At 43.4% G+C, this 26,624-nt stretch overlaps 1 protein-coding gene across 2 annotated transcripts in view; it reads left to right on the top strand.

Moving 5' to 3' along the window:
• psd3l (pleckstrin and Sec7 domain containing 3, like) overlaps nt 1-26,624 on the top strand; it is a 300,860-nt gene that overhangs the window by 22,373 nt on the left and 251,863 nt on the right. For both annotated transcript variants that reach the window (XM_041200467.1, XM_041200457.1), the window contains exon 2: nt 918-1,029. The gene's annotated coding sequence lies outside the window, so the exon portion shown is untranslated. The remainder of the gene's footprint in view (nt 1-917; nt 1,030-26,624) is intronic.

The following is a 26,624-nucleotide window of genomic DNA, read 5'->3' as shown; positions in this document are numbered from 1 at the left end:
ACTTATATTGGGGTACAAATATAGACCACCCTCTGGTATTACCTCTAAGTGAACACTCTTTAGGCTCTTACAGTTTGATCTTTGAAAGTGGGAGAATTGGGTCAGTGCCACGCTCGATCTTGTCCTCACTTGGCTAATCTCCTCCTTTCCCTAACTTAGGAGCCTCGATGACAACTGTAGCATTCACTGTCATCCTGAGAGAAAACAGACAAGGTATTGTATTTGGGATATTTCTGGTCTCTTCTCCCTCAGCTCCCCTGCAGTGCACACAGTCGTCGGTTGGTTGAGAGAAATTGAAGACGTCTTTCCCGCTATTAAAACTCTTGTTTGTTTTTCTACCATACAGCAGATGTGAAAATGCACATTTCTCAAACATCTCGCAATAAATATGCACGCAACAGAAGATTACATTTTTATATTAGAGAAAATTAGCATTGACCCTTGAATAAACTGCCGAAGGAGCGGCACAAAAGCTTTCAATATTCGGTCGAAGCTGCCATGAGAGGCTAGGATTTTCTGCCCTCGTCTGTTACTTTTTTCCCTGTGTTGCTATTTTCCGATTTGAAAAGGAAAGATAATTCCCACATGTACAGAGGAGCATTCGGGACGGAGGCTCGGGTTTTGCGGGGGTGGGGCCGGACTTCAGCAGAAAAATTGATGGAAAGACGTGTTTGAGCAATTCATCAATCCTTTGGGAATTGTGGCCTGTGCCTGTTTAATAATCAGAAGTACAAATTCGAAGATGTTGCAGTAAAAAGAAACATGAAGTGCATGTCTGTGCCTGCGGCTTTAGAGAGTTGATTAAAATTGGCAGAATTTTAGTCGGCCTGTGTGAAAGTGGCAAGTGAGATTTGCAAAGAGTCTTTTGTTAATTGATATTTTCAACACAGTTATGTTGCTCCTTTCTCTCTCCACAGGCTGAGACGTTTGTTTGGATCAATCGGACATCCCCGCACGCACAGAGTGTCGCAAAGGCTAAATATCAGTTCTTGTTTGGCACGCCTGCAGAAGACAGCTCTTTGGACAGGGGTAAGATTGAAATAAGGAGTTGTTTCATCACAGAGGGAGGCTGCTCGGCCTACTGAGTTCATGCTGGCTCTAATTCAGTCAGTCCCATTTCTCCATGTTCTCCCCGTAGCCCTGCAAGTTTATTTCCCTCAAATACCTATCCTGTTTCCTTTTGAAATCAGTAATTGTCTCCACTTCCATCATCCTCATAGACAGTGAACCTGATGACCAACTCTGGGGGGGGTGGGGAAAATAAGGACACTTCGACAAAGCAGTGGAGGGGAGGGTGCTAGAGGGACCAGAGAGTGGGGGTGGGGGGCTGTTGGCGAGATCACAGGAGCTGGTGAGGGGCGAGGTCATTGGCGAATCTGCGAGGGGGGCTGCCACTCAGTCGTGCTCAGACCACTCCCCCACTGCAACTAATTGTGCCTCCTCAGCCTGATGGGACCCCACCCCATCAGGCCTGTATGGACCCTGCCCTCCCTCTCCGACCATGTGCCTGCACAGAGCCTCCTTATCCCTCACGCTTGCCTGGAACCCTCTCCTCCTCAGGTCTGACCTGATCACCCTCCTTAGGCCTGCCGGAATCTCTGGATCTGTGGCAAACCCGACTCCTCGCCCTGGACCCAGGCGTCAGACCTCTGCCGGTCTCAACTTTAGGAATCAAACGCGCCCCCACCTAGGTGGGGATTGAATGTCAATGCTGCTGCCGCCAGCCCAGATGTTCCCAGCCCCCCCCCCCCCCCCACCCCCCCCCACCACCACCATCCCCAAGCCCCCAACCCCCCACCCAACCACCCACTAGACTCCTCCAACCCCAACCCACCTATCTGCCGAAGTCTGACAACACTGGTCCTTGCTGGTCCTTGTGGCTGCCAATGCACGCTGTGCTGGCTCGGTGTGCACATACGGATGCTCTTGAGCTCTTACCTCACTCACTACGGGAGGACTTTGGGACAATTGGCATCCCAGGGGAGCCCCTGCCCTGGATCTAGGGCATCAGGCCAAATTCGGGACGAAACCGGAAATCCAGAAGGCTGGCTACCCTGAGAGTTCCCAGGTGATTACCACTTGCTGTGTAAGAAACAGTTCCCCCCTTTCATCCCCTCGTATCTCTTGCTGAATGCCAATGGTGACATATTTAATTGGTCATTCTGTGGAAGTGAGCTTTTTGTTGGATAATCTGTGAGGAAATCATATGCAGCCCTTGAAGCTTGGAGGCCACCTTCTTGAACTCCTGCAGTCCGTGTGGTTAAGATGCTTCATCCTGTGCCGTTAGATAGAGAGTTCAAGCATTTTAAATCGAGCAGCAACACTTGTCCAAGTTGGGATGGTGTGTGACTTTGAGCGGACGGTGTTCCAAGCATCACTGATGTAGACCCCCCACAAATCAGGTGTGGAGCCTGTTGCTGTTCATTGAAAGTTGTGCAGCCATTTGAAGTCTGATAATTGCCCAACTGACTGATAAACGCTGTCCTGTGAGCTGCAATTTTTAAGAGTGTGATCGAGCCACCTTTTATCTCAGTTTAGTCGTTCACTCAGTAATTCAGTCTAAACAGAGACAGAACTCTGAACCAGTAGCATGTGTTTTGTACAGAATGTGTTGGCCTGTAAAATACCAATGTGGTCTCCATGAGATAGTTGATAGGTTTCGCAAAGTAAAACGGTGAAGAAGTAATAACCAGTGAGGTTAACAAGGCTGTGGGAAATGACTCGTGGAGTGATCACAGAAAGAGGTAACTGAGGTTTGTTGGTTACTTGCATCACAACAGCGTGAATGGAATTATATTTTACTTTCTGCAGCCTGCAAGTTAGTTATTATCTTAACATCAATAATAATAAATACCAGTTTTTCAGTTGATAATGCTGATGATAGATGTAACCTGGTTGGGAGATGTTGCAGTATTTCATAGAGTAGAATCATAGAATGGTGACAGCACAGAGGGGGGTCATCTGATCCGTCATGTTCGTGCCAGCTCTGTGTGAGGGAGACTCAGGTTGCCTCACTTGCCCAGCTTTTCCCCTCAGCTCTGCAAATCTTTTCTCTTCAGATAATTAAGCAGTTCTCCTTTTCAAAGCCATGAGTAAATCTGCCTCCACCACACTCTCAGGCAGTGCATTCCAGATCCTGACCAGCCGCTGAGTGAATAAAGTTGTTCCCCGTGACACCTCCGGTTCTTTCGGCCAATCACTTTAAATCGGTGTCCTCTAGATCTCGACTTTTCTGCCGGTGGGAACAGTTTATCCCTATCTGTTCTCTCCAGACCCCTCATGATTTTGAATACCTCTATCAAGTCTCCTCTCAATCTTCTGTTCTCTGAGGAGAACATTCCCAGCTTTGCCAATCTATCCATGTAACTGAAGTCCATCATCCCCTGGGAACCATTCTCATAAATCTTTCCTGCATCTTTTCCAATGCCTTCACATCCTTCCTAGAGTGTGGTGTCCAGAATTGGACACATAACCCCTGTTACTCCAGTATTTCATCTGAGGCAACAAATAATCCACTGACTCCTACTGGATGTGGGATTCGATCAGAAATGTTTCTGTAATTTGGATTAGAATTTTTTGTGGAACGTTACTGTCCCAAATATGTATTTTTGACCTATATGCCCTCGTCTTCTCCCAGAAATAATTTTTTTTTAATTCATTCACGGTACATGGGGCATCACTGGCTAGGCCAGCATTTATTGCCCATCCCTAATTGCCCTTGAGAAGGTGGTGGTGAGCTGCTTTCTTGAGCTGATGCCATCCATGTGGAGACTTTCTAGCAGCTTCCTAGACCATTTTTAGGGCATTTGAGTGCTTGTCTGGAGTCACATGTAGGCCAGACCAGGTAAGGATGGCAGATTTCCTTCCCTAAAGGGCATTAGTGAACCAGGTTTTTTTTGAGACAATCGTCAATGGCTTCATGGTCATCACTAGACTTTAAATTCCAAATTTTTATTGCATTCACATTCCACCATCTGCTGTGGTGGGATTCAAACCCGGTCTCCAGAGCATTACCCTGGGTCTCTGGATTACTAGTCCAGTGACAACAACAGTACACAGCCACCACCTCCCCATAACTATAAGCTATTGCACTGTTTTAAAAGCTCTGTGATTTTGGTTTATTTTGGTAATTGAACAAGTTTGTTAAAATACATTTAGCAAAAATCAAAGCAGACAGGATTATGTTTAAACATACTGCGGATGTTGAAAACCTGAAATAAAAGCAGCAAATGTTGGAAAGGCTCAGCGTGTCGGGCAACATCTGTGGAAAGTGAAACTGAGTTTACGTTTCAATTCCTCAGAGCTGATCAGAACTTTGAGCTGATGTGGAGAGTTTTCTGATGTTCGTTGGTTAATTCTACAGTTTCTGGCCTCTAGGGGACCACAGGTGCAGGTTGTGCTGTTTCCCTCTTATTACTGATGGCTTAGATCCAGCTCAAGCTGAAACTGCCTGCTGGAATACTCGGTGAAACACACTGAGTGAACCCATGGCACTAAAGATGAACAGATGGAGGCAGGTTCTTGCATTAAGGCAGAGTGCTCAGCAGTAGCTCCCATCATTGTCTCCAAATTTAATACCTAGTATATACTAGCATAGTGAAGTATTAAAAATAGTGAGATAGTCGAACCTATCAATAGGAGGATTTTTTTTTTATAAGCAGATATCTCTTAGGTATTGACATATAAGATACATGCTGTCGCACATGTTTATGGCATTAGCATGTGGCTCAGTTGGTAGCTCGCTCACTTCTACTGCCAGTTCAAGTCCCACTCCGGCCAACTCAGCTGATGCTCCAGAGCGTTACTGAGGGAGTTCTGTGCAATCTGAGGCACCATGTTTCAGATGAGATGTTAAACCGAGGCCTAGCCTGCTCTCTCGGATAGGTGAAAATGACCCATGGCACTAATTTGAAGAAGAGCAGAGGACGTCTGTCTGGTGAGCTGGACAATATTTATCCATCAAATAACTAAACAAAAACAGATTACCTGGCCATTACCAAGTTGCTGTTTTTGGGAGATTTAAATTGGCAGAAGCTTTTCCTATATTAGAATAATGACTACACCTGAAAACTACTTAATTGGCCGTAAAGGCCTTTGGGCCATCTTGAGGCAATTAAAGGTGCTATATAATTGTGTGCCTTTTTTTTCCCTTTGAGAATGAACACTCCCATTCTGCTGATGACCAGAATTTTAGGACAAATTGTGAAATGTTATCTGAAGTGTCATGTGTGGGAGGTGGCGACGAAAGGCTTTCAAAGCTGAGCCAAGGAGCCTCTGGAGGTCCTTGTTACATTTATTTGGCCTAGCTTATTAAGCCATGGGCTCAGAATAAATTTAATTCTACAAAAGAGCTGTGCTCTTAAAATTGAATATGTTGAAAGTGCTCCTTTTTGAAGAAAGATTGAGTAATAAACTCTGAGTTGCCATGGCAACACAAGTCAGTGGTTGTTGCTTTTCATGTTCGTTTTTCCATAACACTCGCGCAAAAAGAATTACTTCTGAAAAGCTGCTCACCAGGACTGAAAAATGAATTGCATGTTACTTGCTCAGAATAGAACGTGTTGGAGAAGATTTCTTTCGCAGCAAAGTTGGAAACGCAACACTAAAGAATGCAGTTCTGGTCACACAACCAAGAGTGAAGAATAAACCTGCTCACAAGACTAGTTGGAGGCTTATGGTTCTGGATGGAAAGCAAAGTTAAAATGAATTCTCACAATCTAAGTTTTTCTCTCTGTATGGAATTACCACATGAATTGTATAACTGGGCATTCATATTCTGTACCACATTCCAATTTAGGAAAGTATTTTTGCACTTTTGGCCTTCAAAATAGAATTGGATAATTACCTGAAGAGAACAAATTTGCAGGGTTACGGGGAGAAGGCAGGGTCGTGGATCCAGGTGGGTTGCTCTTGCTGAGAGCTGGTACGGATGTGACAGGACATCCTGTGATTCTATCTCGCAGGTTAATCTCGGTTCCACACCCATTCCAGCTCCCTGATTCCCTGCGTTAAGTTAGAAAACAAACCCCCCGCAAAAAACTGTAAATCTTTCTCTTCAAAGAATTAAATGCCCATCCTTCATGTGGGCTGTTACTTGTTAAATGCACCACAGATTTATTTAGGGGGAAGCGAGGTAAATATGAGGGAGAAAGGAATGGAAGGATATGCTGGTGCGGGTTGGATGAATCGGGGCGGGGAGGAGACTTGTGTGGTGCTTAGGGCTGGATTTAATGCAGCCGGTCACAGGGGGAACCATGGCAGCCAAGCCCACTTAATCACGGGAGAGGCTTCGTGTCAGACCCCCAGTGAAGGCAATACCTCCCGCGATTAAGTCAGAGGACAGAAGGGGCTGACACTGAATTCCTGGCGGGATGTTAATTAGGCTCTGTAATGAGCCAGTTGACACCCATTATGCCCGAGCCCACTGCAATTCAGTGCTGGCTCAGGGATTCAATGGGAGCCACTCAGCTTCCTCATACTTCCCAATGACCATGCTTGCCAACAGCCTCCCTGGGAGGAGGGGGGAGGGTTCTCTTGTAGTCAGACATTCAGCGCCTGATCGAGGGACTCGGCATCCTGAAGGGGGAGAGCTGCTGAAAGCCACATCCCAGCCCTTGCCTCTGTCCTCGCCTTCCCCTCTCCCAGCACCCCACACCGCCCTCTCCCACGACCCCGCCCATTGATCCCCATCCTTCCCATGCTTACCTTTAACCTGGGTTCCCTCAGTGGTCATGTGCTTCTGGTGGGTGCATTACCATTAGTTGCCACCACTCCCAGTGGCGCTGACAAGCAATGGAGCAGTGAATCCTGGGGAAGGCCCGATGGTTGCCACTTAAATGCCTGAAGGACACTTAATACTGTTGATTCTGCCCCGTTGGAACTGAAGAGAGGACCCTGCTGGTACACTGACCTGTGGGTGAGACCCCCATGGGGCTGACTTAAATCTAGTCCATAAACACTGCCATGGATCTGTAGGCTGAATGGCCTGTTTCCATGCTGTAAATTTCGAGCTGTTGTATGTAAATGCTTGACCATAAATTTGCAATCAATCTCTTAATGAATAAAGCGTGTAGAAAATAAATCAATAATATAATTACAAATGTCCTTTGATTCTCCTCTAAAGAAAAATAATTGAGGGCCAATTCATGCTATTTTCATCCAGCCAAGAATGAGCGTGCTGTTTTTGGCATCACATTATTGAGTGATTTGCTGGCAGGGATACTTTCATTGACATCAGGAAAAGGCAGGATAGAGTAGCTTGTAGAGAAACCACTGTCCCGTTTGAACTCTCAAAATGAAGAAAGGAGGAACTTGCATTCATAATAGTATCTTTAATATCTTTGAGGTGTCTCAAAGTGGTTCACAGTCAATGAAGTACATCTTGAAGACTGGTTACTGTTATTATCGGCAAGCAAGGCAGCCAATTTTTGGACAGCAAGGTCCCACAGGAATGAGATGCCTGATCTGGATAATCTATTTTGATAGTATTGGTTGAGGAATTAGTGTTGACCACTTGAACGAGGTGGACTATCCATGTTGGCTCCATGGAAACCTATCTCATATTGATCAATGTCTTCTTCAGAGGAAGGAAGAAAACTAGGAGGGGGTAAAGAAATCAACACTTCAAACCTAGGCATAAGTGCTCCTTTCCTGAAATTTCTATAGGTGACAGATGTGGCCTGATTACCTGGCTTGTGACTAAACTTTTAATATGCCAAATGTATTTCTAGCATGAGTGCTATCAGAGAGGCTGGTAAAAAGGACTCTTATTTAAGCTTGTCACAAAGTTAGAGTGTTTTATTGGTTAAGTGTCCTCGTGAACTTTGGTTCTGGCCCTGAGAAGTGCACAGACCTGCAAGTAGCTTACACTGTCATGGACAGTCTGTGCTTTTGGAATTTATCCAAAGGCAAAGGAATTTAAGATAAAAAGCTTTTCACCCGACTTAAATTGCTACTGTAAGCCAGAGAAGTAGAAACTGCATTGTGCTTTTTTTTAATAATTAACAGGATGTGAGGGAGAGAGACATTCAGAGAAAAAGTTCTTCACTTAATGGAGGTATCTGTCCCCCCACAAAACCCATCCCATCTACCCACGGCGCTGACTCTTGACTGTATACAGTTGAACAGGCACTGTTTTACCTTTTTTGACACTAAGTGGCTATTCTTTAGACCTGAGCAGGGACAGAGGGTGTCAACAGCTTATCAGGCCATATGGGCGTTGTAGTTGGACCCTTTTTTTTACCTGATGTCCACATCTCATTTTGAAACCCAGCATAGGTCAAGGGTTAAACCTGGGCGCATTTTAACCTAATTAGTTCACTTTTTACATTGGACTGTGCATTCACCCACTGAGCCATTGTCGGAATTATGGTCTGGGTTTGGGTCAGTATGCAGCGCTGCTTTAGCAAGATAGAATATGCGAAAGAACTTTTTGTGTTTGATACAGTAGACAAGTAGAACCCACTCTCCTTGTCATAATAGTGTGCCAAAGTAACACTGGCGGCAATGGTTCTGTATAAACAGCCCGTTTCTTTGTCCCTTAGAGGCAATGAGGCCGCTGCCACCCCTCACCCCCTCCCCACTGTTTCACCTTCTCTTGTAGATGAGGCTGAAGCGTTTGCTACAATCTTCAGCCAGAAGTGCCAAGTGGATGATCCATCTCGGCCTCCTCCAGAGGTCCCCAGCATCACAGATGCCAATTTGGTTCACTTCACTTGATATCAAGAAATGGCTGAAGGCACTGGATACTGCAAAGGCTATGGGTCCTGACAATATTCCGGCAATAGTACTAAAGACTCGTGCTCCAGAACTTGCCGCGCCCCTAGTCAAACTGTTCCAGTACAGCTATAACATTGGCATCTACCTGGCTATGTGGAAAATTGCCCATGTATGTCCTGTACACAAAAAGCAGGACAAATCAAATCTGACCAATTACCACCCCGTCAGTCTACTCTCGATCATCAGTAAAATGCTGGAAGGGGTTATCAACAGTGCTATCAAGTGGCACTTGCTTAGCAGTAACTGCTCACTGATGCCCAGCTCACTGATGCGCACTCAGTTCCTGACTTCCCTGCAGCCTTGGTTCAAACATGGACAAAAGAGCTGAGCTCCCGATGTGAGGTGAGAGTGACTGCTCTTGACATCAAGGCCACATTTGACTGAGTGTGGCATTAAGGAGTCCTAACAAAACTGAGGGCAAACTCTCCGCTGGTTGGAGTCATATCTAACACAAAGGAAGATGGTTGTAGTTGTTGGAGGTCAGTCATCTCAGCTCCAGGACATCACTGCAGGAGTTCCTCAGGGTAGTGTCCTCAGCCCAACCATCTTCAGCTGCTTCACCTTCCTTCCATCATAAAGTCAGAAGTGGGGATGTTCGCTGCTGATTGCACAATATTCAGCACCAATCATGACTCCTCAGATACTGAAGCAGTCCATGTCCAAATGCAACAAGATCTGGACAATATGCAGGCTTGGGCTGACAAGTGGCAAGCAACATTTGTGCCACACAAGTGTCAAGCAATGACCACCTTCAGCAAGAGAAAATCTAACCATCGCCCCGTTCAATAGCATTACCATCACTGAATCCCCCACTATCAACATCCTGGGCGTTACCATTGAGCAGAAACTGAACTGGACTAGCCATATAAATACGGTGGCTACAAGAGCAGGTCAGAGGCTAGGAGGCCTGAAATGAGTATCCGACCTGCTGACTGCCTGAAGCCTGTCCACGATCTACAAGGCACAAGTCAGGAATTTAATGGAATACTCCCCACTTGCCTGAATGTAGTAAGCTCCACTGACTTGGTAAATGATCTTCTCCTGAATTTCCAATTTAATTTATTTGTGACTGCCTTTTTATGTTCCATGGTTTTGCAGGAACATCTTCTCAATGTCTACATTGTCCCAGACAGAATGCATTTGCTCTTTTACTTCCCATAATCAATATGCTTTGTATGGAAAGTGATGTGTATTTCCGTACCCTTGGAGTATGCATTCTAAGTAAATAATTCAGCAGCAAACTTTTGTGAGTTTTAAATTAAGAGGGTTATTTGTTCTCACACGCTTGCCCCAAATTAATGCAAAGTGACATACTCGGTCTCACACACACACACACACATTCAGACACATACTGATAAAGGTAGTACACTTTTATAGATTAAATTTAATTCAATCTCTGATTCACAATTTCTGGTCTCCCATGTGGCAGGCCCATGTTTTCTTGAACGGATTCAATGAGTTAAACTTGAAGTGAGGGTCTTGTAAAGCGAAGGGTTCACAGCAAGTTGTGAAGTTTCTTATAGTCGAATATCTAGGAGGTTCTCAGGTGAACTTTGAAACTGGAGCAGGTTATGTACCTTGTCTGCTTGATGACTTGCAGCTAATTTCAGAGTCTGGTTCTCAGACTGACTGACGATGTATGATTCTTAAAAGGCAAAGATTACATTGCCTTTTCTGCAGTTGATGTCTCTGGTGTTTTTTTGCAGTCTGCCCTGGTCTCTCAGTGATTATCTTAAGATGGTTTTGATCACATGACCAATACTAGCTTCATCCAATCATAATGGTTTGGAAATTCAAAGCCATCGCTACACAGTAGGACTTTCACACTTAACTTGTGGATAACTGGCCTTGTCAGTTTTCTTTTGTTAGATTGAAAACCTGGAGACATTGAGTCTAGGAGTCCATTGGCTTTATGTTTTGAGTAAGCTTCGATCAATGGCAAGCATGAATTCCACAGAGGGGTGCTGTCTGGATATGTCCATTCCATGGGGAGGTCACCCACCCAGGGTGATTCAAATAGAACTTTCCAGAATCTTGATAGCCTAAGTTGAATTAACAAAGGTCACCTGACCCCTTGGCTACCATCTTAATAATTCATCACTCTCTATTTTAAACAAATAAAAGACAGTTCCAGAAGCTTCCATACAGGTACAATCCATGTTCAAAGTTATGAATAGGACATGCCTTTACCTATAGGGCATGACAACATTATCCAACCACTTCATAATTTTAAAGACCTCTGATAGCTCATGCCTCGAGCTTCTCTTTCCCAGAGAATATTTTCTAAGGACTACTCAGTCTTTCATGATACTTGTTGCTACCCCTAAGAACAACAGAACAACTGTGCCTGAAACAAAGTCACAAGGATTTGTACCTGGGAGATAGGGCTAACACTGTGGTTGGTCCATTGCAGTTTGTGGATTGGAGGGAGGGGGCCAGTGATGACTGATTGAATGGCACTGGTTGATGCATAGGGCTGGAGGAGGTTGCAGAATTATTATGGCGCAACATGAAGAGAAATAGAAATGGTTTGACCAGCTTTGAAGTAAATTGCTCCATCCATTATAAACTTGTACACTTGTGGCTCATGTGATGGAAAATGACTTGGGCAAGGGTGGAAATAAAAATACTGAGGCTACAAAAACTGGTTCAGAGGCTGGGAATTCTGTGTCAAGTAACCCACCTTCTGACTCCTCAAGGCCTATCTACCAGCTTCAAGGCACAGTTTAGAAGTGTGATGGAATACTCTGCATTTACCAATGCCTGAATGAGTACAGCTCCAACAACAGTCAAGAAGCTTTACACCATCCGGGACAAGGCGGACTGCTTAATTGGCACCGTATCCACCACCTTAAACATTCATTCCCTCTACCGCTGGCGCACAGTGACAGCAATGGGCGCCATAAACAAAATGCATTAGAGAAACTCATCGAGGCTCCTTTGACAGCACCTTCCTAACACACGACCTCTACCTAGAAGGACAAGGGAAGCAGATGCATGGGAACATGACCACCTGCAAGCTTCTCTCCAAGCCACTTACCATCCTGACTTGGAACTCCCTCCCTAACAGCACTGTGGGTGTACCTACACCATATGAACTGCAGCAGTTCAGGATGGCAGCTCACCACCTTGTGCTCAAGGACAAATAGGACTGGGCAATAAATGCTGGCCTGGTCAGCGACGCCCACATCCTGTGAAAGAATGAAAAAAATGCGAACCCTCGAACAGAAAATGTTTGAGCATGTTTAGCCTGTGATGCGATTAGAATTCCTAAAGAATGATAAATCAATGTAAGTGTTGAGGGTGGAGATTCACCTTGTAATCCCAAGAAGAGATTTGTGGGGATTTTTAGCACTTCAAATACAATCGCCTTTGTCCAGTGTGGGAAGAAATCAAGTAATTGTGGGCTTGATTCTCTTTCCACTATTTCTAGATCAATAATATACTGGTACCAGCACCGGGAGGCTTTCCATAAGTCTGTCACTGCATCACCAAAGGCTGTTTCTATTTTAATCACATTTTCAGTTACCACGGAGGTAGTTTTGTTCTGGATAAATGGAGTTGGTGTTAAGCAAATGATGGACGGGTAGCATACAAGATGGGGTTTATCAGCAATTTTAGTAGAAGAACTGAAAGAGTTGAAGGGGAAGGGAAGTTTGGCGTTGTGCACTTTCTCTTCAAAGTACAGTTCCGTTTCTGTCTCATAAGAAAACAATTAAAATTGGACGTGTAGTTGGCTGTTTGAAAAATATCACATTTGCAGAATCCTGCGATTTTAGTCCAATTTACTGCTGAGCTGTTGCAACCAGATATGCTGTGGCGAGTGACTCCGTTCACTTTATTGAGACTGTGATTTGGAACCAACTTGGTATCTGATCCCAAGCAATGTGAACTAGGAAAAAGATGCTATGACTGGCTGAGTACTGCCACAGTCGTAGGCAACCCTGTGCAAGGTTTGCGAGTTGCACAAGTGTCTCTTCGTGGATTTATGAACCAAGCTTATGTTAATAATTTACTGATTATTTAGGTAGGAATCAAAACGGTACAATGATCACTGCTTGGGAGAATAGGAGCGGCCCAAATAAAGCTGGTAGTTTATTTTGTACCCTGGCTATCGTTAGAGCATGTTGTGTTGCTTGTGTTAAATTGTCTGAGGCCGCGCTAAGAGTGAATATCTGGTTAACCCTTCACATGGCCAGTGAAATCCAGAAACCTTTTGTATGTTTAAAGGGGAAATTGAGTAGGGGGTAAATACAGAGAATGGTATTTATTTGTTCCTACATAAGGCATAATTAGTACATAGTTAATGCTCTGTTGCTTTCTTCTCTAGTTTGTTTTCATAAAGTTGGTTCTGATTCACATCAATGCTCCAGTAGCTGAGTAAAGTACTGAACCATACAGAAAAATTTGTAGGTTCCATTCCAGTCTGGGCTGATAGCTGACTTCAGTTGAGGTAATATTGGCTTCAGTGGCCCTGGCCCAGAAGAAGGGGAAAACCATCCAGGAACCTCTCCTGTCGTCTGCCTCGACCCATTGTTGCACGTATTGCTTTGGTGAGGAAAGGGTCGGGCTAAGCTGTGCCTACTGCCCACAGTTGGATAGTCTGCCAGTACTTTAAGCCAAGACTGGCGGATGAAGATTTGTCTTTTGCGCAAAGAGGTGATGTGCTGTCCCCTGCTATGCAGTTTGCTCTAGTTCAGGCGGTTGTCTTCAGTAGAGGAGGACGAGGGTAGAAAGTTGCCAAATGTCACTGCCTAAATTCACATGAAGAATGGCTTATGCTCCTACTGGACAACTTGTACCTGTAGTCAATCAGCAAGAACGAAGGCCTTTTGGATGTGATGTTGCAGGGAAAATTGAACCCATTCTTGACTCTGGTAATTGTAAGTAAATAGCATCATCTTCCTCAACCAAAATCACAACAGAAACCAGACTCATGCAGTACAGATGGAATCAATCACTGACAGAAACTGATAAATTCCTGGATACTAATGACATCAAGAGATATGGGGATAGTGGGGAAAAATGACAGAGGTAGATGATCAGCTGTGATTTGTTGAATGGCGGAGCAGGCTTACTCCTGTGCCTATGTTTTTGCCATGTTCTTAGGCTATTTAGCCCATCACACCTGTGCTGGTTCTTTGAAGTTCCTTCAATCTCTCCAAAAAACTGTTCCCTCATCCCTGATACCATTCTGGTCACTCTCCCTTGCACCTCTGGAAGGCTTGCTGCTTCTCACTTGCATTCTGTTGCATTGACTTATTACTGTAGATTAGCTGTATGGATGAGAATTAAATATGAAACCCTTGGCTCAGTTGGGATGACTGAAGCATGTCTGGTAGGCAGGTGACTGTTCTTCATTTTGGAAAAAGAGAGCAGCGGACAGATATATTCCAAGATGTGGCTTTGTGCTTTGGGGAAGTGAGGAGGTGAACTCTGGCTTTGGAGAATGTTATTTTCTAAGAAGCGATTGCATCCTGATCTATTTAATGGGGATGGGAGCGGAGGAGGAGCTTAGGCCAGATAATCAACACGGGAGGTGTGTACAGGAGCAGGTGAGAAGGGTGAGGCTGTGCATTCTGGAAGGCAAAGTGATGTTCTGGAAGCTCAGTCTTTTTCTGTAAGTTTTGTACTGGACTGCCCTCCAGTATCATCTCAATACGAAGTCAGGTAGAAGACATCTGTCCTTAACTGAACCACATAGACGCCAAGAAAACTCCCCCGAGACTTGCAAAATCTAATATCTATTGAAGCACTTTGACACTTTGAAGAAATTCATTTAAAGATTGATTGATGACTCCAGGTTATGACTTTCATGAAGATAGATGGTTGTGCTTACAATGGTATCATTTATATATTCATTTAGTGGGGCTGGCAGCTGTACTTAACCCTTTCAATGCTGCACTGTTTTCAGAGATGCTTTTGAGATCCTCTCAAAGAGAAATTGAGGCAGTGTCCTCAAAGAAGAAACAGTGGGAAAGCTCCCCAAATCCTGCTGAGGATGCTTAGATTAGCCCGTGAATAATATCCAAAGCATTTTGAAAGTGTAAAGCATTATTTCCCATATTTGTTTCTCATGGCTGGGGAATCTAGACAATGGGTTCACAGTCTCAGTGTAAAGGGTAGGAGATTTAGGACAGATGAGAAATTTCTCCACTCAAAGGGTTGTAAATCTTTGGAATTCTCCACTCCAGAGAGCTGTGGATGCTCAGTTGATGCACATATTTAGGATGGGGGTTGATGAATTTTTGGGTACTAAGGGAACTAAAGGATATGGGGATATTATAGGAAGATGAAACTAAAGTAGAACATTAGCCATGATCTTCTTGAATGGCAGAGCAGGCTCGAAAGGCCAAGTGATCTACTCCTGCTCGTATTTCTTATGTCCTTACATTCTTGCTCCTTGAGTTTGGAAAATTGTGTTGAGGGGAAGTGGGGTGGGAGGGAGGATTCACATAAAAAGAGGCAGTGGGGTAATGGGTATAGGTTGGAACTGGTAAAAGGGAAATTTGGATTGATATGAGGAAGCTTTTTTTTTTACACGCAGTTGGATTGACATTGAAATGGGAATGATTTGGGAAGGCAAAAACCTTGGAGTCATTTAAGAAGAAGTTGGAGGAGGAAATACAGCTTCTTTCTACTTGGCTGAGACACAATAGGCTCAACCGTATCTATCTTGTGAGACACACCAGAGCTTCCGTCTGGTCTCTGAGTCAGAGAAGGACTGCTCACTTCCCTCCTTGATGGACTGTTCATTTTGTGTAACATTCAGTGATGAGAACTTACTGGTGCTGACAAAGAATTGTCTTTCAGCTAGCATGTGCTCTTGATGTATGTCCTGATTCCAAGGAGCCCATGCTGAAGGGACTGAACTTTGGAAGAATGGATGATTTTCAGGCATTTCATGAACTACATAGTTAATAAATCATTGCTAAAAAGCTTTATATGGGCGGTGGTTACTAGCTCTCTGTAGTTCATCAGGCAATCATATGTGCGCTGTGTAACAATATATTCCTTGCCAGATCATCTTTGCCGCCTCTCTATTCTTCCCCAACCCTACAACCCTCCAAGAACTTTGCATTCCCTTAACACCGGTCTCTTGTGAATCCTCCACTTCTTCCTAACCACACCAGCTACAACCTCTTCCCCCCACCCCCCAACCAATTGGAGGTCTTACATTCTGTAGGCTAGTCCCTGAGCTCTGGAATTCCCGCATCAAAACTCTTCGTTTCTCTACCCTTATCCTCCTCCTCTTTTAAAACCTACCTCTTTGACCGAGCTTTTTTCACCAGTTTTAATGTTTCCTTCAGCATTGCCATCAGTTTTTGGCTGATTATGCTCCAGTGATTGATGCCCTGAAATGCCCAGGGTTTAATTCTCAATCTTCCACAAAGGCTATTATAACCTAGTAACTGTTAATTATCACCCAGCATATTTACAGTGATTACTGTACGATCCATTTATTCCACATTTTGAATTGCGACTTGATTAATGGCAGGAAGAACATTACCTGTTAGCATCTGGCATGACAGCTGGTGTTGCCCATAAAGGGGAAGTTTAGTCGAATACACTCAAGCTCACCCAGCTACACAGGATGTGCGCACTCTAAAAATAACAGATATCCTGAAGTGACTGCATGGTTGTCCTCTGCATTGGGCTTCAAATAACTCTGCTCAAACTTCACTTGTGGTTTCTGATATTCTCTGAACCTTGGATGAGGCGACTGCCTTGTAATCATTCCTCAGTTTGCGTCTGTGCTCCATGTATTGTCATCACATTTGTTTGTTAGCCCTTTCTATGTGTGGCTGCATCTTAATATAAGATAGACCTTGAGTTTTGGGTTACCTAATGCACGCATAGCTGATGTGCAAAGGCATTCTTTACTAGCCTTTTTTTGCCCTGGAACAGATGTTTCTGTGTGCATGAAGCAAATTTCATTATCTAATTGAGTCGAACAGAGTACCGAGGAATCATTTCAGAAACTGCGGAGTATGTTGTAAGAGAGAAAAAGGCTATTAGGGACTGAAGTGAGTGAAGGGCAGGAACAATTAATGGCTGCCTTACGACCTCCAGTCAATGCAGAGGACGATTTCAGGCAAAGTCTTGTCCAACTTCAGTAATTTTTCTAAATGTTGCCAATCTCTCTAAACATTGCTTTTAAAAAGGCAGATGACTCAAGAGGAAAATACAGTTCTCTCAATTCTTGTGAGTCAGACCCACTGTCAAAGGAACACTAACAAAAACAAAAAGACCTGGAAAAACTCAGCAAGTCTGGCAGCATCTGCAGAGAGGAGCACAGTTAACGTTTCGAGTCCGAATGTTCTGTTGAAGGGTCATTCGGACTCGAAACATTAACTGTGCTCCTCTCCGCAGATGCTGCCAGACTTGCTGAGTTTTTCCAGGTCTTTTTGTTTTTGTTTTTGGATTTCCAGCATCCGCAGTTTTTTACTTTTGTCAAAGGAACACTGTTCTTTGTTGGCAGAGAGGTGAAAAGAACCGGACATCATTTTGCTACGATTACATCAAAGCCCTGGCATTGCCGCAAAGCTTTTGCAACTAGCGATAACGTTTCAGTAAGTGCGTAAATGAGATCAGATGAAAGAATGAAACTGCCAGAAACTTGAAACTCAAACACAGAATGGTGGAGAGACACAGACTTGTCAGCATCTGAAGAGGAAAGTAGGTTCATGTTTTAGACTGAGCCTCTCACAGGAAAGTTCCAGATACTGGCTGCCAGCCTTATCTGTCTTCATTTATATCCAAGACAAGGTAATGTGTTCGGTAAACAGGAAGAGGTTTGCAAACTTTCAGCCATGCTCGATACTACCAGTGTCCTCATCTATTGGGGTAATCTGAAATTACCATTACTGTTCGGGCTTAATAAATAAGATAGTGCACTGCATCATACTGTGTTTTTGCAGTTTGTGCTCTCATTTCAAAGTTTCCCTCATACCACAGAGTACAAACGCATTGCCTCTGTGGTACTGAGACTGTAGTGAGAATAGTGAGTTGGGTTTCTGAGATCCTACTTCAGGAAGGGTGTCAAGATCATAGGATACAGAAGAGATTTGATAATGAGAAGCAGAGACCAAAACATAGAAACACATTTGCATATTGTCTTTCATGATCTCAGGTTGTCCCAAAGTGCTTGACTGAAGTACTGCAGTAATGCAGGAATAATGTAACTGAATGGAGATGGCTAAGAAAAAAACTGATAGAGGTCTTAATATTTATAGAGGGTTTTGATTAGGAAGCTCCTTTCACTGCTGAATGAATCAGTTATTGGAGGGAGTAAAGTTAAAATTATCACCAAAGAAAGGAAGTGAGAGAAGAGGAAAAATTTGTTGAACCATGGACCATGTGACCAGAAACAGTCGGGGTAGTAGAATTCATAATTTTTTATTAAGTGGATGTGGATTAGTATTTGAAAAATATAAGTTCAAGAGGATGGGATAAGGTGACTCACTAGGGCTGGGCAACAAATATTGACCTTCCTAGAGACACTCAGCCCATAAAGGAATTTGAAAAAGGGCTAGTTCTTTAAGAGGCCTGATATAGGTGGCTTGACTGTTATCAACGTTGTGGGTCTTAAACGAGGTTGTTCATGAACTGACCTTACAGATACAGCTGCAGGCAAGACTGCTGGTAAACTCTACCCTTTGTTGAACATGATACTATGTACAATACAGACTCTGCATAGAACTATCTTTCTCCATGCTCTTTTGTCACTTGATCTTAAGTTGCCGATGATGTATACTATATATTTACATATTTAACAGTAATCCTTTATACTACACCTCCCCCAAGTCTCTGCCTCCCATAAGTACTATTTACATTATACTACATTTCCCTGTGAAGTCTTTGTCTTCATCCCTGGTACACAGAGATGAGCGTTATGGTGGTTTCACAAATCTCCCCGACCTTGTTCTGATTTCTCTCAGAGGTTGTATAGGATTCATGTTCTCCATGTTCTCTCTTGAGCTCTGTAGAGTAATATGTGAATCTTTAGAGACTATTGTTTCTCTGTTCAGGTTGTTTTCCTGATCATATGGGTAGTTAATCCATTCCATTGATGGTCGTCTTCTTGTAGATATAAGTGCTCTTCAGTTTCTTCTCATTATTCCACTTTCAGTCTCAACAAGATAAGATCTTGGATTTTGTGTCTTTTCCAGTAATTGGCCTTTTCGATTCTGGTATCTAATTCAGATTGATTCACCTGTTTGGAACTCTGATACATCATGCACTCTGTGGCATTGATTGTAGTTTCTGGTTTGATTTTCACGATACTCACCCTCCTTTCCCCTCACTCTCAATATCAGTTGCTTTTAGGCATGAAGTGAGTGAACGTGGAAGAACAGGAAGTTGAGTCCGTAATCATCTTCCCATCAAAAGCTCTGGCTGAGCCAAGCCAATCTGAAGTGGTGTGGAACAGTAGTTCAACAGTGCTAAGTTGACATCGACAAAGCTTTTACCATTCTTACTCCTCATTTGACCAATTCATTTGCTTGTGGGTACGTGGGTGAACTAGTTGTGTGGACAAATCCATTGTCCATTCTTAAACCATCCATTCACAAAATGTGGACCATTGTCTGAAATGACAGCATCTGGAATGCCATGTGTGGCCAAAATTTCTTTTACTGAAGTAATGACTGCTTCTGAGCTTGGACCATGAAGACGCTTAACCTTAATCCATCTGAAGTAATACTCAACAACCATGAGGAATGTCTTCCCCTTGAGCTCGAAAAGGCCCATTCCTAGACATTCCCATGATCTGGATGGAAACGAGGATACCATCAGTGGCGCTTTTTGCTCTTGGCAGTGGATTGCACAGGTGATGCAGCTCAAAATCATTTCCATCAGACTGAATTTCGTGCTCGAGCACGACACTTTGTAATGCCTTTGTGTTCCTGTGTATTCTCTGAAGGATCCTGAGTGCAGGGATCTTGGTACGAGCAGCCTCTCGTCATAAATTAACAAGTCATCTGAGACGTCTTGTTGTTCAAAGTATTGTTTCAGGATGAGATTGTTTGAACATATTCTGGCCATCCATTTTTGCAGATTTTCTAATTTTAGCACATTCTTTGTCTTTTTTGTGTTTGTTGGATTTCTCAATCTCTATTTTTGTTGCTGTTAGGAATTTTGTAGTCAAGAGGAATATGACTTTACATCCTCAATGACATTTATAATCTCTTTTTCTGGCTTCTCAACAGGGATGCGTGACAATGCATCTGCTGTCGTTTGTTGTTTACCTTGGTCATGTTTCTCCAGTTTCTCCACTTGCTGTTGCAGGGAAATCTCCTGCCTGGTTTGCTCAAGGTTTTCCAATTCATCAACTTTGTAGATGAGTTGTAGATCTGTGCAAGCTTTTTGACTTAACAGTGAACATTCCTCATTGTGGATCACATACAAAGCTGCAGTGATTTCTCTTCCTTCGTACTGAAGTTTAGCAGTCAACTGTCCCTTGACCTTCAGCTGAATGCCTCTAGGACCATGGAGTTGTATGGTCGATGGCTGGAGGAAATCTGGTTTTTAACTAGGGTTCTGTGTCTGAGAAAATGGAAACTCCTGCTCCAGTGTCTAATTTGAAGTTTGTTTTATGCCTGTTGATCATAATATCTGGGCTCCTGTAGTTCCCATTTAATCCTGTAATTTCTCTTTAAAAACGGCACTTCATTATTTTTTTCTTCTTCAATTTCTTGGATGGTACATGATCTTAGCTGTTTCTCCTTTAATTTTGTGTTAGGAACTTTTTGCTGCGGCACACTGATTTAAAATGGCCTCCCTCCTGGCAGGAATAGTACTCTGCATTTTTGGTGGAGCATTCTTCGGACCAATGCAGCCTTTTCCCACCACAATGAGAACATTGAATAATGGTGGCTACCGCACCCTCTTCACTTTTTGCCTGCTTGGGATTAGTTGCACTGCTACACCTACACATTACAAACTGGACGCTATCAGCTGTTTTACTCCATGAGATTTCATCCTCGCCCTGAAAAAGAATTTGATTTTGTTTTCGGACACCCTGCTATCTGCACGGCCTTTGAAGAGGTCAAATCTTCCCTCGATTGCAGACAATCTAATTAAGTCTCTTCATAGACTCCTATGACAATATGATCCCAAATTAATTCATCCTTCAGGGTACCATATTCACAATTCCTAATTAATTGATATAAATTGTTAAAGAAGGAATCTGTGTTCTTTCCTGCTCTTTGGGTGTGCCTATTGAACTTTGCTCTCTCTATAATGGTCTTTCTCCAAAGACTAAAATAAGTATCAAAGGGTTTGGTAACTTCATATGTCGCTGTGTCTTTATTTATGCTGTGTTTGACTATTATGTTGTCTGCACTACTGCCTCTGGTGTAGAGTAAGGTACTGCCCTGTTCCTTGCTAGTCTTCCCTTCTAGTCCCGAAGATGTCCTGTAGCTGATAAACTTGTGACACCAGTTCTGGCGCTTCACGACTTGATCTGCGCCTTCCATGTGGTTGAAGCACTCTAGTAAAGATAGGATTTTCTCCATGGCTTCCTTTTTACTATAGCCTTTTCTGGAGTTCTGTTGAAGATTTTCCCTTGCTGTCCTTGTCCTGCAGTCATTTCCCTTGCTGCTTCTTCCAATTGCTGGGCTCTTCACTGGTTGCTTCTTTCATTGTGTTTTCTGCAGCCACCATCTGTTATCAACGTTGTGGGTCTTAGATGGGGTTGTTCATGATCTGGTCTTACAGATACTGCTGGAGGCAAGGATGTTGGTAAACTCTACCTTTTATTGAACTTTATATTAACTATGTACTATACAGACTCAGCACGAGGCTCTACATAGAGCTATCTCTCATGCTCTATTTTCATGTGATCTTATGTCACTGACTCCAATAAATACTATTTATATTATCCTGCAGCTTGGACCCAATGTTTCCTCCCCTGGTGTGAAAATTTACGATTCTCGCAATAGAGGTCCCAGGTTTAATCGCTGTCTGTTCTGAGTAAACTGATCTCTTGCACAACACTAGAAAGCACCACAAAGAACTCCACTTACCAGGCTGGTGAGGGGAAATGGCATTCAGATCAATGCGCCTGATCACTGTCCAATGTGAGCATGTGTATGGATGTTAGAGTCAGGTTTGAAAGGCTTGCCAAATGTCACCACCTAAGCTCACAAGAAAAAAGGCTACTTGACCATGCTTCTACTGGACATCTTGTACCTGTAGAACAGTTGGTCAGCAAAAATGAGGTGCCTTTTGTTATGTAGTGGAGGGGAGAAAATTGAACCCATTCGTGGCTCTGGTAATTGCGAGTAAATAGCATCATTTTCCTCAACCAAAATCACAAAAGAACCCAGATTAGCTGGCAGGCTGCTCAATTTATTTGCTGTTTATGGAATTATGTTCTAAACAATTTGCTGTCACAATTTGCTACAGAACAGTACCTGCACCTCACTAATAATTTCTTAGCTCTGAAACATTTGGGATGTTCTCATTGGGATGATGAGGTGCCGCCTAAATAGAATGTGCTGCTGTCTTTTTTTAGTGAAGCTTTTACACTAAAGGAGTAACACACTGTTTCACAGTCAAAGGCTTCTTTCTATGAGTCCTCTGAAACCAAAGGAGTGAGCGCCTTAATGAAACATCTTTCGATTTTCTACCAACATTGTTATGATTTTAGATAGTGTTCTTGTGTCCAGCATAAAAACAATTCACTCCCATAAGTGAACCCTAACACTGTAGAAACTAACATGGGCCCTGCGTGTGAGATAAATTGGGATGGGGTGCACTGGGTGAACAATGAACCCTTCACTTCCACTGTGTTTCACACCATCTTAAAAGACTCTGAATACCAGTCATGGCCGAGATTATTGTAACCATCTAAAGTAATCAACATATTTATTCACAAATAGCTAGTATCGGCAGAAAGTTGTAAAAGTAAGGGACTGGCATCAATCCAGAAACAGACGTTCTGCAGCCTGTTCATGAAGTATTAAACCATTCTGGATGAGGTCTATTGAAATCTTTCTTATTGGACAAGTTTGTTTCGGGGAGAGTTCTTTGTAGAATCATAGAATGATGCAGCACCGAAAGAGGCCACTCCTGTGCCATGTTTTGAAAGTGCTATTCAAATTGTCCCACTCCGCGCTTCTTTCCCCATAGCCTTTGCAAGTTTCTCCCTTCAAGGATTCATCCATGACCCTTTGAAAGCCACTATTGTATGTGGAACCAACGACATGATCTTTGTTGCCAGACAAACCCAAGAAACATGTAGAGAACAACACCAGGAACTCTTCATTTCATTCCTCAACCAGACCAAAGCATTTGACACAATCACAAGGCTCTGTAGATTGTGCTTCAATGGTTTGGATGTACAAGAAACGTCATCACAATCCTGCAATTACTTCATGGTGATATGACTTTAACTGTTTTGAGTGAGAGATCTGAAACAGATGCCTTCAAAATCTGGACTGGTGTCAAGCAACACTGTGTGTTAACCCGCAGTCTATTTACAATCCACCTGACAGTGGCTATTCACCTCATCAAAGATCAACTTCCCTCTGGTGTCGGTATTAAACACCATCTAGATGGAAACCTCTTTAACTTCAGTTGCCTCCATGCCAAAACTAAACTGATCACCATAAATATACATGGTCTACAGATTGCGGATGACTGGAGTGCCATTGCCCACTCTGCACCAGATTTACTAAATGCTCTCGACCTCTTCAGTTCTGCATACAGGAGACTTGGCCTGTCCTTGAACGTTTCCAAAACAAAGTTCATTTTTCAATCCGGACTTGGTCAGCCATTCCACTTCCCGTATATATTGAAGGTGACTCTGGAATAGGTTGAACACTTCCCATGCTTTGGCAGCCACCTCTCTCAAAAGGCCACCATTGACAAGGAGATCCAACACTGGATCAGCTGTGTCAGCGCAACCTTCTACAAAGTACGGGAGTGAGTGTTTGACAACAAAGAACTCTGCAAATCAACAAAGGTCCTAGTGTATAGAGCAGTTGTCATCGTCACACTCCTGTACCGCAGTGAGACCTGGACTACGTATCAGCGACACAGAAGGGCACTAGATAAATTCCATCATATGAACATATGCATTGGAAGCAAGAGGGGATCATTCGGCCCTTCAAGTCTGCTCCAACGTTCAATAAGGTCAAGATCATGGCTGATCTGATTGTAACCTCAATGTCATTTTCCTGCTTACTCCTGATAACCTTTGATTCCCTTGTCAGTCAAGAATCTACCTACCTCTGCCCTAAAAATATTCAATGACCCTGCCTCTACCATCCTCTGGGGAAGAGACTTCCACAGACTAACAACTCTCTGACAGAAAAAAATTCTCCTCATCCCTGTCATACATGGGAGACCCTTTATTTTTAAACAGTGTTCCCTAGTTCTAGTTTCTCCCACAAGGGGAAACATCCTTTCGACGTTCACTCTGTCAAGTCCTCTCAGGATCTCGTATGTTTTGGTAAGATCACCCCTCATACTTCTAAATTCCAGTGGATACAGGCCCAATCTGTCCAACCTTTCCTCATAAGATAACGTCCCATCCCAAGAATCAGTCGAGTGAACCTTCTCTGAAATGCTTCTAATGTAGTTGTGTCCTTTCTCAAATAAGGAATCAGCAATGCCTCCACTACATCCCCTGGATTCAATGGGAGGACCGTCAAACAAATGCTAGTGTCCTCCTTGAAGCCAGCTCCACGAGCATTCAGGCAAGACTCCGACAAAATCAATTTCGACGGATTGGACACTCTGGATGCCTGAAAAGCGTCTCCCCCTGCCAGGTCCTGTTTTCTCAACTCTCAGCTGACCAACATTCCAGGCGAGGCCAAAGAAAGTGCTTCAAGGACAACCTGAAGCTCTCCTTGAAGTGCGGCAGCATTGACATTAATGACTGGGGAGAGCTTGCTATCAGCCGTTCAAAATGGCGACCACTTGTCCATCAAGCTGCATCACGCTTCGAGTTTTAATGATGAGTCAGAGCTGCAGCAGAGAAGGTAAGAAAAGGAAGCAAATCCTGCATCCTGGATCCCACTATCTCGTGGGACATCCTGCCCCATGTTGCCCAAAGATCTGCGGGTCGAGAAGCGGATTGTTCAGGCACACGAAGACCTCCGGCAGACTCTGAATGCACGTCATCCTCGAGTTGAGGGACGGTCGCCTCTGCCAATCTGCTTCCACCACCCATTTAGGCAGTGCATTCCAGATCATCATAACTTACTGCGTCGTCTCCCATAAACCTTGTGCCCTCTGGTTACTGATCCTCCTGCTAGTGGAAATAGTTTCTCCTGATTCACTCTATCGAAATCCCTCGTCATTTTCTGCACTTCTGTTAAATTTCCCTTTAAGCTTCTCTGCTCTAAAGAGAACAATTCCATCTTCTCTAGTTTATCCACATCAGTGAAACCCCTCATTTCTGGCACTGGGTCAAAATCCTGGAACTCCCTCCCTAACAGTGCTGTGGGTGTACCTAGACCAAATGGACTGCAGCGGTTCAAGAAGGCAGCTCACCACCACCTTCTCAAGGGCAATTAGGGGTGGGCAATAAATGCTGGCCCAGCCAGTGAGGCCCACATCCCATGCATGAATGAATTAAAAAAAAAATCTCATTAATCTCTGTATCCACTCCAAGGCATTGATTTCTTTTGTCTGACATTTTGGCAAACTAACAGAATGCAGTCCTTGGTAGATGTGTGTGTGTGTATATGTGTGCGCGTTTATGTGTGTGTGTGTGTATGTGTGTGTGCATATGCATATGGGTGTGCATATATTTATATGCCTATGTGTGTTATGTCTCATTTTCCCCTAGCCAGAAAGGAAATAGAACTAGCTAAAAATTGGCAGTGTTATTGCTCACGATTCCTCTTTGGGTGTTAAAGCATCCTCGACAATCTGTCTTGATGAGTTTCACAGTGCAAATACAAAACAATTCAACAAGGTGATGAGCTAACCATCTGTCAGGACCAATGAATGGGCAGCTGGACTCAAGTAGTAATTAAGGAAGTATTCTTGTGGGACGTTGACACTTACCAGCTTTTCAATTAAAATATTAGCAAATCAAAATGCACTATCCTCTCAAAACAGTCTTTGCTCCCAGTAGGCAGGTTGCTTTCCAGAGGTCTAACTTATGCCTTTAGAATAGCATTGAAAGGCAGCGCTTCTAAACTGAAAAACGCAGTAAAGATAAAAATAAGCTATGGACAAAATATGCAACTTTTAAATCTACAGTAAAAAGGCTAGATCCCATAAGCAGAGCGCACCTCCTATGAATTGAAACTTGTATAAGATATGAATGGTAATGAAAGTTGCCCAGCAGCCACAGTACTTTGCACTGGAGAATATGTAGGTTGACCAGCACGCACTCCTGTCCTCGCTGAAAGGCTGTAAGTGCCTTTTTCTCACATTGTATTGTTCAGGTTAAGTCTGATAGTAAGGTTTATTTTCATCTTAGAATTGCCACAGAGAACCAGAAGAGACAAAAGTAACTACGAGTAAAAAAATTATTCTAAATAGAATGAAGAGATTTTTTGGGATCTTTTAACTGAGTCCATAATGAAATATTACATGAGCAGTGAGGCCCATGGAGTCACTCTTTATCTTCTCACATGGTCAAAGCAAAAAGAAGTAGGGAACTGAAGTATTCAACAAAAAAAAATGTTCCTGTTCAAAATCCTTAAAATTGTTAATAATGTATTAGCATTTGGAACAGACAGTGTAATGCTACCTTACTTAGTAGTGGATTAGACTATGTGCACACGTTCTGCTGAGGAGCTTGAACCCACAATCTTTCGGCTCAAAAGCAGTAACTCTACCAACTGAACCAAGATGAAGCTACAACAAAAGTTGATGAT

The sequence above is a fragment of the Carcharodon carcharias genome, chromosome 1 (assembly GCF_017639515.1).
Source record: "Carcharodon carcharias isolate sCarCar2 chromosome 1, sCarCar2.pri, whole genome shotgun sequence".
NCBI lineage: Eukaryota > Metazoa > Chordata > Chondrichthyes > Lamniformes > Lamnidae > Carcharodon > Carcharodon carcharias.
This window is presented reverse-complemented; position numbering and strand designations above follow the sequence as displayed.